Consider the following 14,150-nt stretch of genomic DNA (forward strand, 5'->3'; position numbering starts at 1 on the left):
ATTTAAAAATTATTGGTCTACCCGAAAATCATGATGAAAAAAAGAGCCTGGACAGTATCTTTCAGAAAATCATAAAGGAAAACTGGCCTGAGGTCCTAGAACCAGAGGGTAAAATAGCCATAGAAAGAATCCACCAATCACCTCCTGAAAGAGATCCCAAATTGAAAATGCCAAGGAATATAGTAGCCAAATTCCAAAATTACCAGGTCAAAGAGAAAATACTGTAAGCAGTCAGAAAGAAACAATTTAAATATCATGAAACCACAGTCAGGATTACACAGGACCTTGCAGCTTCTAAATTAAAAGACAGTAAGGCATGGAATATGATATTCCATAAGGCAAAGAAGCTTGGATTCCAACCAAGGATCAACTACCCAGTGAAAATAAGCATGATCTTTCAGGGGAGGAGACGGATATTCAATGAAATAGGGGACTTCCAAACCTTCCTGATTGAAAGACCAGAGCTCAACAGAAAATTTGATCTTCAAATACAAGACTCAAGAGAGACATAAAAAGGTAAACGGGACAGAAAGAAACAACATGTTATTAATAAGGGGAAACTTTTTTACATCCCTACAAGGGAAGATGACACTTGCAACCCTTGAGAACTGTATTGTTATTACACCATGTTAAAGGGATATACATAAAGGGGGTGGGTATAAGTTGACTTTGATGTAATGATAAAAAAAAATCTAATTAAGTGGGTTAAATGGATCTAAGTAAGTGGATTAATCTATACTGAGAGAAAAGGAAAGGAGGCAGATAAAGTTAAATTACATTACAGGAAAAGGCACAAAAAGCTATTACAGCAGAGGGAAAGAAGGGAGGGAGATGAGCATTGTTTGAACCTTACTTTCATCAGATTTCTCTCAAGAAGGGAATAACATAATCAGTTAGGTACTAATATTGACAGACTTAACCCTTCTCAGCAATACAAGGATCTAAGACATCTGCTCATGATGGAAAATGCTATCCACATCCAAAGACAAAACTATGGAGTTTGAATGCAGATCGAAGCATACTATTTGCTAATTTCTTTCTTCTGTTGTGTTTTGTTTCCTCTTTCTGATGGTTCCTCCTATTGGTTCTAATTTTTACAACATCACTAATGTGAAAATATGTTTAATAGGAATGTATATGTATAGCCTATATCTGATTGCACACCCTCTTGGGGAGGGAGGCAGGGAGGGAAGGGGAGAAAAATTTAAAACTCAAAAGCTTATGGAAGTGATTGTTGATAAATCAAAATTAATTAATCCAAAAAACAAAACAAAACAAAACAAAACAAAACCTAATGTGCCCAGACACTGAAAAGAAGTACCAAAAGTCATCACACATTAGAATAGAAAGGAATATAGGATTTGATTACATATTACCTGGTTTCTATACTCTAAACCTTCAGGCCTTAGCCATAACCTTTTATGCCAGTGTCTTTTATAGCCAGCGCAGGCCCAACATGATACGGTTTTATAAAGTAACAACCTTCCAACCGTGATGAGAAAATGATTTTTTTGGGGGGGAGAGAGGATGGGTAAGACTGCCTTGTCTAGAGGTACCAAATCACTCCCTCCTCTCAGCCTGGCCCCCCTCCCCATACTATCCAAAGCGCTAGCTAGAAGAGTCAATAGGGCTGAATGCAGAATGCAGGCCTCTGAAGACTTGCTGAATCTAAAGGAGTCTCTCGATATCAAAAGCCTGTTAGTGTGCCTTTTTAAAAAACTTTTCACTTTCCATTGCCTGCTGCATCAAGGAGACCAATAAAAATGAGATGCCAGTTACATAGTACTCCATATACTCTGTGATTGTACAGGAATATAATTATTGTATAAATGGTTAAGTTAAAACTTTTATGATGCAATGAGTCACTTTCTATATCTTAGAGAGCACAGTTCCCACCCGTGCCCCTGTTCTATCAGAGGTGGAACAGTTTTTACATTTTTAAAAAGCTGGTTTAGATCTGCCTCCCTTGATTCCCCCATCACCTACCAATCCACACACCCCTTTTCCATGTCAGAGCACCAAGCCTAAGATGAATCCAAAATTTTCAAAACCACAGTAACTGTTCAGGTAAGGAAGACAGACTGCTCCTTACTGAGAAGCACTGTTAAGACCTAAGCAATGTGTAAGTAAGCTGAGCATGTGGGCTTGACTTCCCTGAGTTTTACAGTTGTTCCCACCCTGAGCTCCAGTTAAGCATCACCTACTCCAATCCTCTCACTGGAAAAATGAGAAGCCCGAGACCCAAAAAAAGAATGGACCTGCCCAAGGTCACCCAGCTTCACAGATGCAGAACCTGCCCCCAGAGCTGAGTCTTCTGACTGTAAGCCCAAGGCCTCCCTCCAGTCTACCTCAAAGCTGTCAAGATTTCCTGGCCCCCTACAAGGGCACACTCTCACTCTGAGCTCATTTCTGCTCTCTTCAACAAATGATATCTTGGCTCTGCCATCTTGTGATGCCACGAGATTCTTTTTCTTCTTTCTTTTTTGGAAGAGGACTCTTCAATGATCTTTATTTGTTTCACTTCCTTTCCAAGGAAACACCACAATATATTATATTCAATCAAAAGCAGAGATTCCTGGAATGTCAGTTCAAATCCCAGTTCTGCCACTTAGAATTAAATTTTAACAGTCCAAAAAAACCCCAAAAAACAAAAAGAAGGTTGACCTTGGCCCAGGCACCAAGGGCCTTAGTTTCCTCATCAGTAAAATAAGGACTTTAGGGGACTAGATGATCAATAAGATCTCTTTCCAGCTCTAAATACTATGATCCTATAATCTTCTGATATATTCTGTAATCTCAAATACTAGGATCCCATGATCTAGTCCCCCCTCCCTCGGAGACGCACAAATCTTCGCTTACTTTTTCAACCACCTTATCTCCAAATCAAAAAGAACAAAAAATACCTTTTTGCAAGAAAAGTGCTCCAACAAGAAAGATTAGTATGCCATAGGATACTGCTGCCTGGGATACTGGATCCTGTACCAAAGGCTTATATCATCAGGAAAGTCAAGAACAGAAAGGAAGGGGTGGGGAGGGGTGTAGAGAAGAGATGGGAGAGAAAGAGAAAGCTATGGTGCCACAGCTGACTTCGATGATACCACCACCTTAGATGCTATTTTCCAGACTGTAAAAGAAAAGGCCCAAATTATGATAGCCACTACAAGTACCATTTTTTGCATCCACGGCCAGGGAAATCCGTGTCCTTCAGGGCTCAGTTCTAATGTGTCTCCTCCATGAGGCAGCCTCTGTTATCTCCTTTTAGGACCTATTTTTCCTTTTCCTTCTTTCTCAGCTCTTATAGGTCACTTCTGTGCTTCCCATGTCCTACTCTGTAGCAACTGTTTGCATGCCTTATTCCCCTACCACGAGGGCAGGAACTATGCCCTTAGGGACAGAGTTGAATGGACTTGGTGCTGAAGACCTCTGTTCACATTCTCACTCCGTCAATTACTAGCTATGTGTCCTTGGTCGGGCAGCATGATAAGGTGGACAGGGCACTTGACTAGAGTCAGAGGTCATGGCTTTTGAATCATGGCTCCACCATTAACCAGCAATGTAACCTTGAGCAAGTCAGTTCCTATGTCTGGGGTTCCATTTTCCTCACCCAAAAAGGGAAAGAGTTGGACTGGCTGACCTGGAAGGTCACCTTCCAGACCTTAGGTTCTATGACCCCTGAGCCTGCAAAACAAGAGATAATAACCCTTCTACAACCCACTTCACAGGGCTGCTGGGAAAAAAAGCTTTTTGTCAACCCTCACAAGCTTTATGCAGATAGGTTATTATCAATAATAAAAGAGATAATAATGTCTGTGGAAGTGTGTGTCAAGGTAAAGCACTACAAAAACGAAAAGTATTACCTTTATAAGAATAGCAGCACCTCCTGTGACTGTCTATTGCACTTTGAAAAGCACTTGACTCACAGTGACCCTGTGGGGAGGGAACTATGATAATCTCCTTCTTACAGTTAGGCAAACTGAAGCTTATCCAAGGTCACACAGTAAATAAATGTCAGAGATGGGATTGGGGCAACAAGTCCAGGAGACATTTGCTGCATCAAACTCTCTTTCTCCTGGCTCTGCCCCAGTCAGATTACATCTACCTGGTCCCTCCCCCAAGACAATGAGGATCTTGGTCAGATCCTTATGATAAATGGGTTCGGGAAAGTAACTATTAATTGATTGCCCTAGGCTAACTTTTCCAAAATAAAACCAAAGCTGAATTTGGTATTTTCAGACTCTTTGCAGATATTAAATTCTAAGTATAGACTCAGATCTGATTTCTGGAACTTACCAAACATCCCTTGGCCTTCCTAGGAGCTTTATTCACATAGGCCAAAGGGGATGGGGTGCTCTAGTAAGGTAAGTTGATTTCTGTGCACTCTAAGACACAAGGATTGAATGCCTAGAGAAAAGCAGAGTGATGTGATTAAATAAAGGGGGGGGAGGGGCACCGAGCTGGGAAATAAACACAGTAGCCTGGTGAGCTTTTAATTAAACATGGTTAAGATTTCTGCTGAATCAAGCAAGAGAATGCTAGGCTTATCGCCAAAAACTTTATTACTTTCAAACCATTATATGGCAGAGAACAAACCTCCCCATACTTTCTGAGAACCTATTAGAGAGTCTGTGTAACTTAGCTCTATTGGAGACCAGTCCCTCAGCTACTGATCAATGCCACTTGTTCTATGTGAGAGCATACCCAGCTCCAATCTCAGGGGCTAAGCTGTGAACCTGCTTTTCAAACTGCCTTCTGGGAAACCATTCCTAAGGTATGAAAACTGCTTCCCCAAAGACCAAGAGCCTCAGCTTGCAGTCCACTGTTCTGTTTAGGACTGGCTCACAAGGACATATAAAATTTCAAACTGGCAACAGACCCACCTTCACAAGAAAAAAAGATGCCTAAGCATCAAATGTATTCCACTTACTGTCCTCAACACCACCATCTTTTGGCTCTAAGCCAAACCAAACCATTGTGATCAGGCTGGTAAAAATAAATACACCACAACTAGTAGAACTAATGAAACCAGAGTAGGCCAATTGGGAAGGAGGGAGGAGAAAAGGCTTGTAGAAGGTCCACATTCTTTGAAAGGGTATAATCACCATGCCATGTACTATCAGTTCAAGTGTAAACATACAGACCAACAAGACAGTGCCAAAAATTGGGCAAGATAGTGCCAAAAATTGGGCCAGACCCTGAGACAGGGCTCTGGAAACTTTCTGAGGAACCAGACGGCAAAATGACTCTCTGTACGCATAGGGGGCCCATTTAAACCATGTAAACAGGCAGCCCTACCAGTTTTGGAGAAGCCAGGGCCTGAACTCTAAAGGGAACAAGAGGCCAGAAAGACAGTCACTCTCCATTCTCCCTGCAAGTCTTTTCTTAGTAGGCCTGGGAAGCCAGAGATGCACAAAATGCCTTTGTGTAGTACAGTAGGATCTGAGTTTCCCCCACCCCCAGCCGCTGAAAAGAGGCAACTCAAAGAAAAGAGAGAATAGGTAGAGAAGCTAAACTAAGAACTCATTTAAGAACCTTGCTCAAAGGTGCTTGCCTGCCATGAAGTGAAAATTGGTCATTATTCAGCGGACAACCACCCCTCTCTCTGCATTGTCTACATAGAAGCAGTGCTCTTAAGCTAGAAAGTACCTCAGAGAGCCATTGGGTCCAGCACTCTGGCATCTAAAACTGTGGCAGTGTGATTCAGCTCCTGAAGGCCAGGTTCAGCCACATCACTAATCTCTACCATAGGCACACCTTCTCTTCCTCCTTCTTATCTTTTCCTTCGGGTGCTAACTGCCACCCCCCCACCCCACCCCACCCCTTTTCTTCCTTCTTCTATGACTGCCTTAGTCATTGAAGACAGGAGGCACAAGGTGGTGGAAAGATCACGGGATCTGGATTCAAAAGACCTGGTCACCTGAAAACTATCCCAAATTTGGTCCCAATCTGCCATTCCAGATTTATTTCCTATTATTCCCCTTCACTCACAAAAGGTTACAGCCAAACCGGATTAGTATCTGTTCTCTGAACGTCGCATCCCACTTCCCATCTATCTCTTATACCTGCAATGCACATCCCTTGTCCCTTGCCCTTTCACTCTCCTGATCAGTGGTTAGTATTTCTCTCCCACCTTGATTTACCTTCACCAGGAATGGGGAACCTGTGGCCTGGAGGCCTCGAGGCTGAAGGTTCCCCACTCCTAACCTTGACTTGCTTACATGTGTCTATGTACAGGCTGCCCCAAAAGTCTCAGTGCTACTTTAAGATTTAACAGCTTGAAAGTACACTGAGACTTTTGGGACACCCTGCACTGTTATTCCCCTTACAAAGATAGGCTCCATGAGGGCAGTGACTATTTTGTTTCTGTGTCCTCGGGCGCCTAGTACAGTGCTGTTCATTATAAGTGGTAAATGCTTGCTCTAGTATTTCCTTGACCTTGAGCAAGGCACCTAATCTCTGCGGGCCTCAGTTTTCTCACTTGTAAAATGAGGGATTGTACTCCATTTTCTCTAAGATCCCTTCAAATTCTAACATTCTTGGGAACCATGAACTACTCTGCCTCAATGTCCTTAAAGGTACAATGAAGAGAATACTTACACTACCTAATTCACAGGGTCATTTTGAAGGAAGTTCTTCCGAAAACACCCAAGTCGTACAGACATAAGTACCAGTGGCATATGGCTTGCTAGTGGGCCTGTAGGACTAAAGGTCAGAAGCCTTGGAGTCTCGAGTGTCCTAGGGTCTTTTTCTGACTCGACTACAATCTTCTGAGCAGCCTTTGGCTGGTCAATGCACTTCTCTGAGATCAAGTCTCCATATCCATATGCTGTGGGCAGTGCCTGCTCTACCTCAGTAACAGCGCTATTATAAAGGGAAAGAGTGCAAGTGAATACAGTACTATTATAGATAAAAGGTTCTCAAAGATTTGAAACCCTGACCTGACTCTAAATTCAAAACAGGCAGGGAAGCTGGTCCGTTCTCAAAGACCGCGTGCTAGCATTCTGATTTCATGAAGGATTAGTAACATTAACAAAAGAGTGAGATTAAGCTATGCTTCAACATTTCAAAAGTAATATAGAACAAACCTGCACCACTGTGCATCACAACTCATCTTCACTTAGTCAGGTAGACAACAAGCATTTAAGTACTTCCAATATGCCAGGTCCTGAGCTAAGCACTGGGGAGATACCAAGAAAGGCAACAGGGTCACTGCTCTCAAGGAGCTCAGAGTCTCATGGGGAAGATATCAAGGTTTTTTACTTCAATTTTCCCATGCAAATCATCACTGGTAACATACTGTGCTCTGCTGTCTGCCGTCACCCCCCAAGTCTCCTAAAAGTGTGATTCTTTTGAGGCAATGGTATACTATAATAAAAACAATAATAGCTCATATTTATATCATCCTAGTTTGCAAAGTCTTTTCTATACATTATATAAGCAGGATCAAAGCAAAAGTACTTCATAGACTGATAATGGTATATGGTAGAATTTGGGTGTGAAAAAGGTATGGTTTTGGGAGGAAACAATCTCAGGTTACTAAAAAATCTTATTATTTCTTTAAAGGAAACAGGGAATGTCCTTCATCATGAGACACAGAGCTGAGGAACAGAATAAAGGGAGAGGAAGGGATTTTCTTTGAAGTCATCCTATACCAGTCCCCTGTAAGGAGCCTCACAGGTGATCCAACCAGCTTCTCTCCATCTCAGATGTCAATAACTAATGAAAATATGGGGAGTGGGAGCGGGGAGAGGACTTTATCCCAGGGCTAGAGGCATGGAAATATGGTATTAGAACACAAATGAGTTTCCCCCGATTTATAAAGAGAAAATTATTTCTGCATCACTTTTAATCTGTTAAACTCAGAACCAATAAAGGAATTTAAAATAATCAGTGTAGGAGACACTAGGCAGAAGTACCTAGGACATAAATCACTAGGAAATGGGATGCTACAGTGACCATCAGTAACTAATCAGTTGTTGTCTCAAGAGCACCACAGACATAATTCTTGAAATATATTTGTAAAGGTACTGTAGTGTAGTAGAAAGAACTGGATGTGGAGCTAGGAGACCTGTTCCAATACCTGGTTCTGTCACTCACTGAACCAGATGGCCTTTAAGGTCCCTTGCAGCCTGTTTCCTTGTTTCAAATGCAGATAATAATCTCAAACCTACATCCCAAGGATGGTTGAGAATCAATCAAATGAGCTAATTTGTATAGAAATGTAGGCATTACTACTCCGTCCAACACCTCACCATTCAGTGACATCAGCAACTGTGGAATCTTTGCTATGTGGGAGGAGGTAGAGGGAGGCAGAGTCCAGAGATAGTGGCCTCAAAGGAAATGACAGAAAGGAATTCCATTTTGGGGCTTACTCAGAGGTTTAAAGGACTCAAGCAGTTCAGACAGGGGGCAGGGTACCAACCTGAAAGAATTTTCCTGATTATTCAGAACATGTGACCAAAATTTCTTGAGCTATGTAAGTGGCAACTCTTAAGAGGCCCGCTTCAATTGTAATCTGACAGCAAAAAGTAAAACATATTAGCTGACTCATGCTCAATTGTACACAGACTCTCTAATCAAGAGCTCCCAAACATTTGGAGATGTTTTTCCTACCAAGTTATCTATTTCCCCCACCCATCTACCTGTTCTCCTTTCCATTTTCCTGCCTAAATTACTCCCATTTTTCTCTGTAACTGCTGTCTTGCTCTCATTCATCCCCCGTTCCTTGCTCTGTCAATCTCTCAGTGCTTTTGACCACAGGTGGATTGTTCTGCCACAACACTTCTGCCAGCTGAAATTCCTCCCTTCTCATAATCAAGATGAGCAAAGACAACATTCCTGTCCTCATGGAGCTAAACAATACAAACACAAATAACTAGAATACAGGACACTCTATTCTTAGGGCCACAGAGGTGCCAACAAAGTCTTCTCCAAGGCTCCCCACCACCTCTAACCATCACAATGCTCTGTCCATACTCCTTCCACATCAAGGACCTATACAGTTCAGCAGCAACTTTCTTGAGTTTCTATGGCTAAAAAAAAAAGTCTCCTCTAGGGGTCCAACTTCTGAGGGTGGTTCTTAAATGAGACCCACAGTCTATTAACAGACTCAAACTTTTGAGGTTAGTGAGACCTGGAGCAAGCCTGTATTCCACTAGCAGATTCTTCTAAAACCCAGGGCCACCTCCCCACCACAATGAGGGGGGCCAGAAAGCAAAGAACATACTACATACTCAATAAATGTCTGTTGAAGTGAATTGAGTTTTGTAATTTTACCTTTTCCCAAAGTTCTTGCAGACTACTATTCTTGCTACACATTTATTAAGTCACGTGCTTTCTCCTCCATCCCAGGCCCAAGGACTACCACCAGTCTTCTCCTGGTGTTTATAGGATGTTCCTTAAGAACAATTAGCTCTGGGGCAGTTAGGTGGACTTGGGGCAGCGAGATGGTAGAGTGGATAAGAGCACCAGCCCTGGAGTCAGGAGGACCTGAGTTCAAATCCGGCTTCAGACACATGATACTCATGAGCTGTGTGACCCTGAGCAGGTCACTTAGCCCTATTGCCTCACCAAAAAAAAAAAAAACAAAAACAAAAACAAAAGCCCAAATGGGGTCAGACATGAGTGAACGCAACCGAACACTCTTCTTCCATACCCATGCTGCTTCCCACTAAAAGGCCAATCAGCTCCCTGACATCCCTAGGCCAAATTCTAAAGAACAAGTGTTTGAAATTTGTAGAGGGAGAAAGTCCTTGAAGTTATAGCTGTTTAATTTCTTTTCTCTTTATTTTCCGCCCACAACATGGCTAATGTGGAAATATGTCTTGCATAACTTCATAAGTATAATGGGTATTTACTTCTTGCCTTCTCAATAGTAGACCAAGGGATTGAGGGAGGAATTTTGGAATTACAAATAAAAACAAAAAAAGAAGAAAAAAAGAAAATATAACTGCTTAGGTGTGTAATAACACAAAAGTACTCATCATGCCTTTAGAAGTTGCCATTGCCTAACTCCCCACCACCCACTGCCATCCTCCACCTTACAGAACAAAATCGCCGATCTAGCCTGATTTTATAGGGGGTATCATTTTAAAATGGCAGATTCTGCCAGCTAAGTAACCTACCTAAAATTGTTGTAGTATTAAAACTTTGCTTTGCTAAAGGAAGGACTCAGTTAAAAAACATGAACAGAGTAAGAAGGAAGTAAATATGAGTCTGGACTCTGCTAATTCACTGACAACCTGAAATTCCTGCCAAATTCTATCTACTTCGTTCCTAACAAAACCTTTTATTGTAAGAAGGTAATAATCAAATCCCTCCAAGGTGTAGGCTAACTCACAGAATCCTTAAATTCCTTAAAATCTCAGCTTTACATGTTATCTTTACTGAAACCTTTCCTGATCCCCCCTTATTCCTCAAATCATCATATTTAAATGCTGTATCCCTTAAAAGAATATAAGCACCTTAGGGACTGTTTCTTTTTTCCCCTTTATCTTCAACACCTAGTACTGTACCTTGCACACAGTAGAGGCATAATCAACGCTTGAACTAAACTCACCACTCCAAAAAAGCTTATTATATACAGATACCGGCAGTAATAATGACAGATGACTCCATGATCTGGGAGTCAGAGTCCTCATTTACATAATGAAGGAGTTGGACAAGATGATTTCTAAGGTCCCTTCCAGTTCTAACATTCTCTAATTTGCACAACAGTTTATATTTTCTTAAGTATCTTTCCACCTATTATCTCATTCAATCCTCAGAGCTGACCCAAGAGTATATAAAGCAGGATTTATTATCTCCATTTTCCAGATAAGGAAACAAATCCTTGGGAAGTTATGTTTTCAATTTATCATGTCCACCATGCGCAAGGTGGTAAGCTAGGGGCTGGGGACAAGACCAAAACCAAAGCCAGTCTTGTCCTTAAGAAGCTTACATTCCACTGTTCCAAATCACAACCAAGTCTCTGGCAGAAAGTCTCCTGACCAGGTAGGTATTCTTCCCCTGGGGCACTAGGTGGCGCAGTGGACAGAGCACAGGCCCTGAAGTCAGGAAGACTCCTTACTGAGTTCAAATCTGGCCCCAGGACACTTACTAGCTGTGTGACACTGCACAAGTTACTCAACCCTGTTCGCCTCTGTTTCCTCATCTATCAAATGAGCTGGAGAAGGAAATGGCAAACCACTTCAACATCTTTGCCAAGAAAACCCCAAATGGGGTCAGACATGACTGAACACAACTGAACACCCTTCTCCCGTACCCATGCTACTTCCTACTAAAAGGTCAATCCATTCTCAGATGAATGTAACCTAAAAATATAAGCTTGCAAGGTCATGCTCAGCCTGGAACAAAAATCAAAGCAGCCTGTGAACTTCAGCTCTGTAAAAGGAAAGATTTGGACTACGTGATCACTAAGATCCAATCTAACTTGTTCAAGTACCATGCACGAGTGTTGGATTTTCCTGATTAACCAGTCTGCAAAATTCCTTAGATACCTTGAGATTTTCTGATCGTGATTCTTACAGATTTCAAATGGACACAAGCTGGAGTTGAGAAAGCTGATTTTTCTCTAACTTGCTGCAAGAAGTACAGCGGTGGGAAAAGAATACTGGACTTGAGATTCCAAAGACGGAGAAGCCCTCTGATTGCATCGTGGGCTGGGTGATTGCTAGCTCTATGATATCAGGCCAATCAATGTGCTTCTCTGGGCTTTACAGATCAAGAGAGGAGGCTGGATGTTCACTAAGGTGGTTTACAACCTGTGACCCCTAATGTCTATGCCTCAACACACACACTGGACTACATGATGTTAATTAATGCAAACTGAAACTGCCACTAATAGGGATAGAAAGGCCTAGCACTATCATATTCACTCCCTGGAGGGCCTAGAAAGGAGAAGCAACACTCATCTTTCCAGAGCAGGCTCTAAAGAAAGCCCTTAGCCCAGCCTAGCACCCTTGTCAAAAGATGTTTGCATAGCTGCATACCATGGGAAGAATCATCTAGCTAAAGTCTTCACAATTAAATGAAATCATAGCCACAGACATACTGTAATGGTGGTGACGTGCCACAAGGTGGAATGCAAAGTGCATGGGACTTTAGAGTCAGGAGGTCAGCATGCAAATCCTTACTCTGCTACTGATCAGCTGTACGCTCTCGGAAAATCACTTCACCATGCCAAGCCTCAGTATCTTTATCTGTAAAACAGGGATGATAACATGATCTCACAGGCTGTTGTGAGAACAATATTTTGAAAACCTTAAAAGTGCTATAGAAATCTGTTTTCTAAAACACAGGGCTAACCAGGCTGCTCATCTCCTCAAGAAGCTTCAGAAGTTCCTGATCACCTCAAGGCTCAATAACAGACTTATCTGCTGGGCATTTAAAGTCCTTCACATTCTGGTTCCAGCCTTCCTTTCCAGGCTGTTTTCAAATGACCCCATTCCACAAAATCTACATTTTAGCCAAAACATCCTACCTGAACTTCCCTATACACAATGTTCCCTATCTTCCACTTTCCCATGTTTGTACAGGCTGATCACCCCACCCCAGTTGTTAATGCTCTCCATCTCCCCAAAAACATTACCTCATCTATACTTAGGTTTTGTACTGACTTATCTATGTCTATGTGTTCCCCTCTCCCTGCCCCTAACAGAAAGGGAGCTTCTTGAGGGCGGGGACTGTTTTTGTCTTTACACCCTCAGAGCCTAACAAAGGACAGTACTTAAATGCTCACTGAAGGAACGTGTATGAAATAGCTATTATTATTGTCTTAAACCCAAGAACCAAAATACAAGGTCAACAAAAAGATGCATGGCAGGAGTAAGTCAACTACAACACATTACCAAAAATGACTTGTGTGTGAAATGTAGCATGAAAGGTATCACACCAGTTACTCACAAAATATCGAAAGAACCAGAGGAAGACTTTCAGGTCATTGGAGAGATAGGAAGGAGTCACAGAAAGACATGGATAATGAGAAACCACAGAGGGGTTGTGATCTGCGTCAAGGCAAAAAGTAACCACACCAATGAGATTCAGGATCCACTTACTTATAATAAGATAAATGACGATTTCCAAGATGCAGCCACTATGTCAGTCAGCCAGCCTATCTCATCAGAGGGTGCGAGGCAGCTGAAGAAAACTATGGCTAGGAAATTTACTCGCAATGAGAGAGATGCAGCAAAGCCCACTGTTATATAGGTCTAGCTAACAACCCATGAGGTCAAAGGCTAGCATTCAGTGGGGAAGTATCATATATGCATAACAACAAGAAAGCCTTCAACTACCAGGGCCTATAATTGAGAAACCTTAAAGATCATCTAGTCCAACATACTCATTTTACAGATAAGGAAATAGGGACCAAGAAGGGAGAAAATAAACAAGCATTTATTAAGCACCTACTGTGTGTCAGGCACTGTGCTTAACACTTTACAAATATTATCTCATTTGAGCCTCACAATAACCCTAGAAAGTAGGTGTTATCATTAACCCCATTTTATAGCTTAGGAAATTGAGGTGGACAGAAGTAAAGTGAAGTGACTTGCCCAGCATCACACAGCAAGTGAGAGTCTAAGGACACATCTGAACTCAGGTCTTCCTGACTCCAGACCTGGTGGCCTAGACACTACACTCTAGCATCCAGAGAGGGAAAAGGATTTTCCCAAAGTCACAAACCAATGGGACAAAGAGGACTAAAACCCAGATCCCCCAGCTCCCAGGTTAGCATTCTGTACAACACACTGCACTAATCTATTAAGTAATTCTAGGCAAATCCCTTTTCCTCTGAGCCTTGGTTTCCCCAAGTTCAAGATGAGGGGTGTGGACTAGATTAGATGGTCCCCAATGTGTCTTCCAGTTCCTTTTCTACTTGACTTTTTTGAGGGAAGAAAGGAATCCATTTCTCTAAGTCATGACTCTGACAAAGCTAGGAACTGTGCTCTTCATATGGGTTAACCAACCATTTCTGAGAGTTTTCATTAGTGTGCATGTCCCATTAGCTAATGAGGAAGAAATGGTCATGCAGACTTGGTCACTGCAATCAGATAACCTGGCTTGAAGTTAACCATCACTGTCCCTATCATCAGCCTGCTGTTGTCCTTATTTTAGATTTTATGTTGAGGATAATTATGAAATGCTTAGCCTAGAAA

General features: G+C 42.0%; 1 protein-coding gene across 10 annotated transcripts in view; it reads right to left on the minus strand.

Moving 5' to 3' along the window:
• Window positions 1-14,150, minus strand: part of NFYC (nuclear transcription factor Y subunit gamma) — a 100,534-nt gene that overhangs the window by 49,166 nt on the left and 37,218 nt on the right. Inside the window, exon 1 of one of the 10 annotated variants that reach the window (XM_027864535.1) lies at window positions 12,132-12,187. The exons of 7 other annotated variants lie outside the window; for them this stretch is intronic. The gene's annotated coding sequence lies outside the window, so the exon portion shown is untranslated. Of the gene's footprint in view, window positions 1-12,049; window positions 12,074-12,131; window positions 12,188-14,150 lie in introns of those variants that run through there. 2 more of the 10 variants (XM_027864526.1, XM_027864525.1) reach the window with 2 other exon arrangements.

This window comes from Vombatus ursinus, unplaced genomic scaffold (assembly GCF_900497805.2).
Source record: "Vombatus ursinus unplaced genomic scaffold, bare-nosed wombat genome assembly UNPS02014775.1, whole genome shotgun sequence".
NCBI classification, from domain to species: domain Eukaryota; kingdom Metazoa; phylum Chordata; class Mammalia; order Diprotodontia; family Vombatidae; genus Vombatus; species Vombatus ursinus.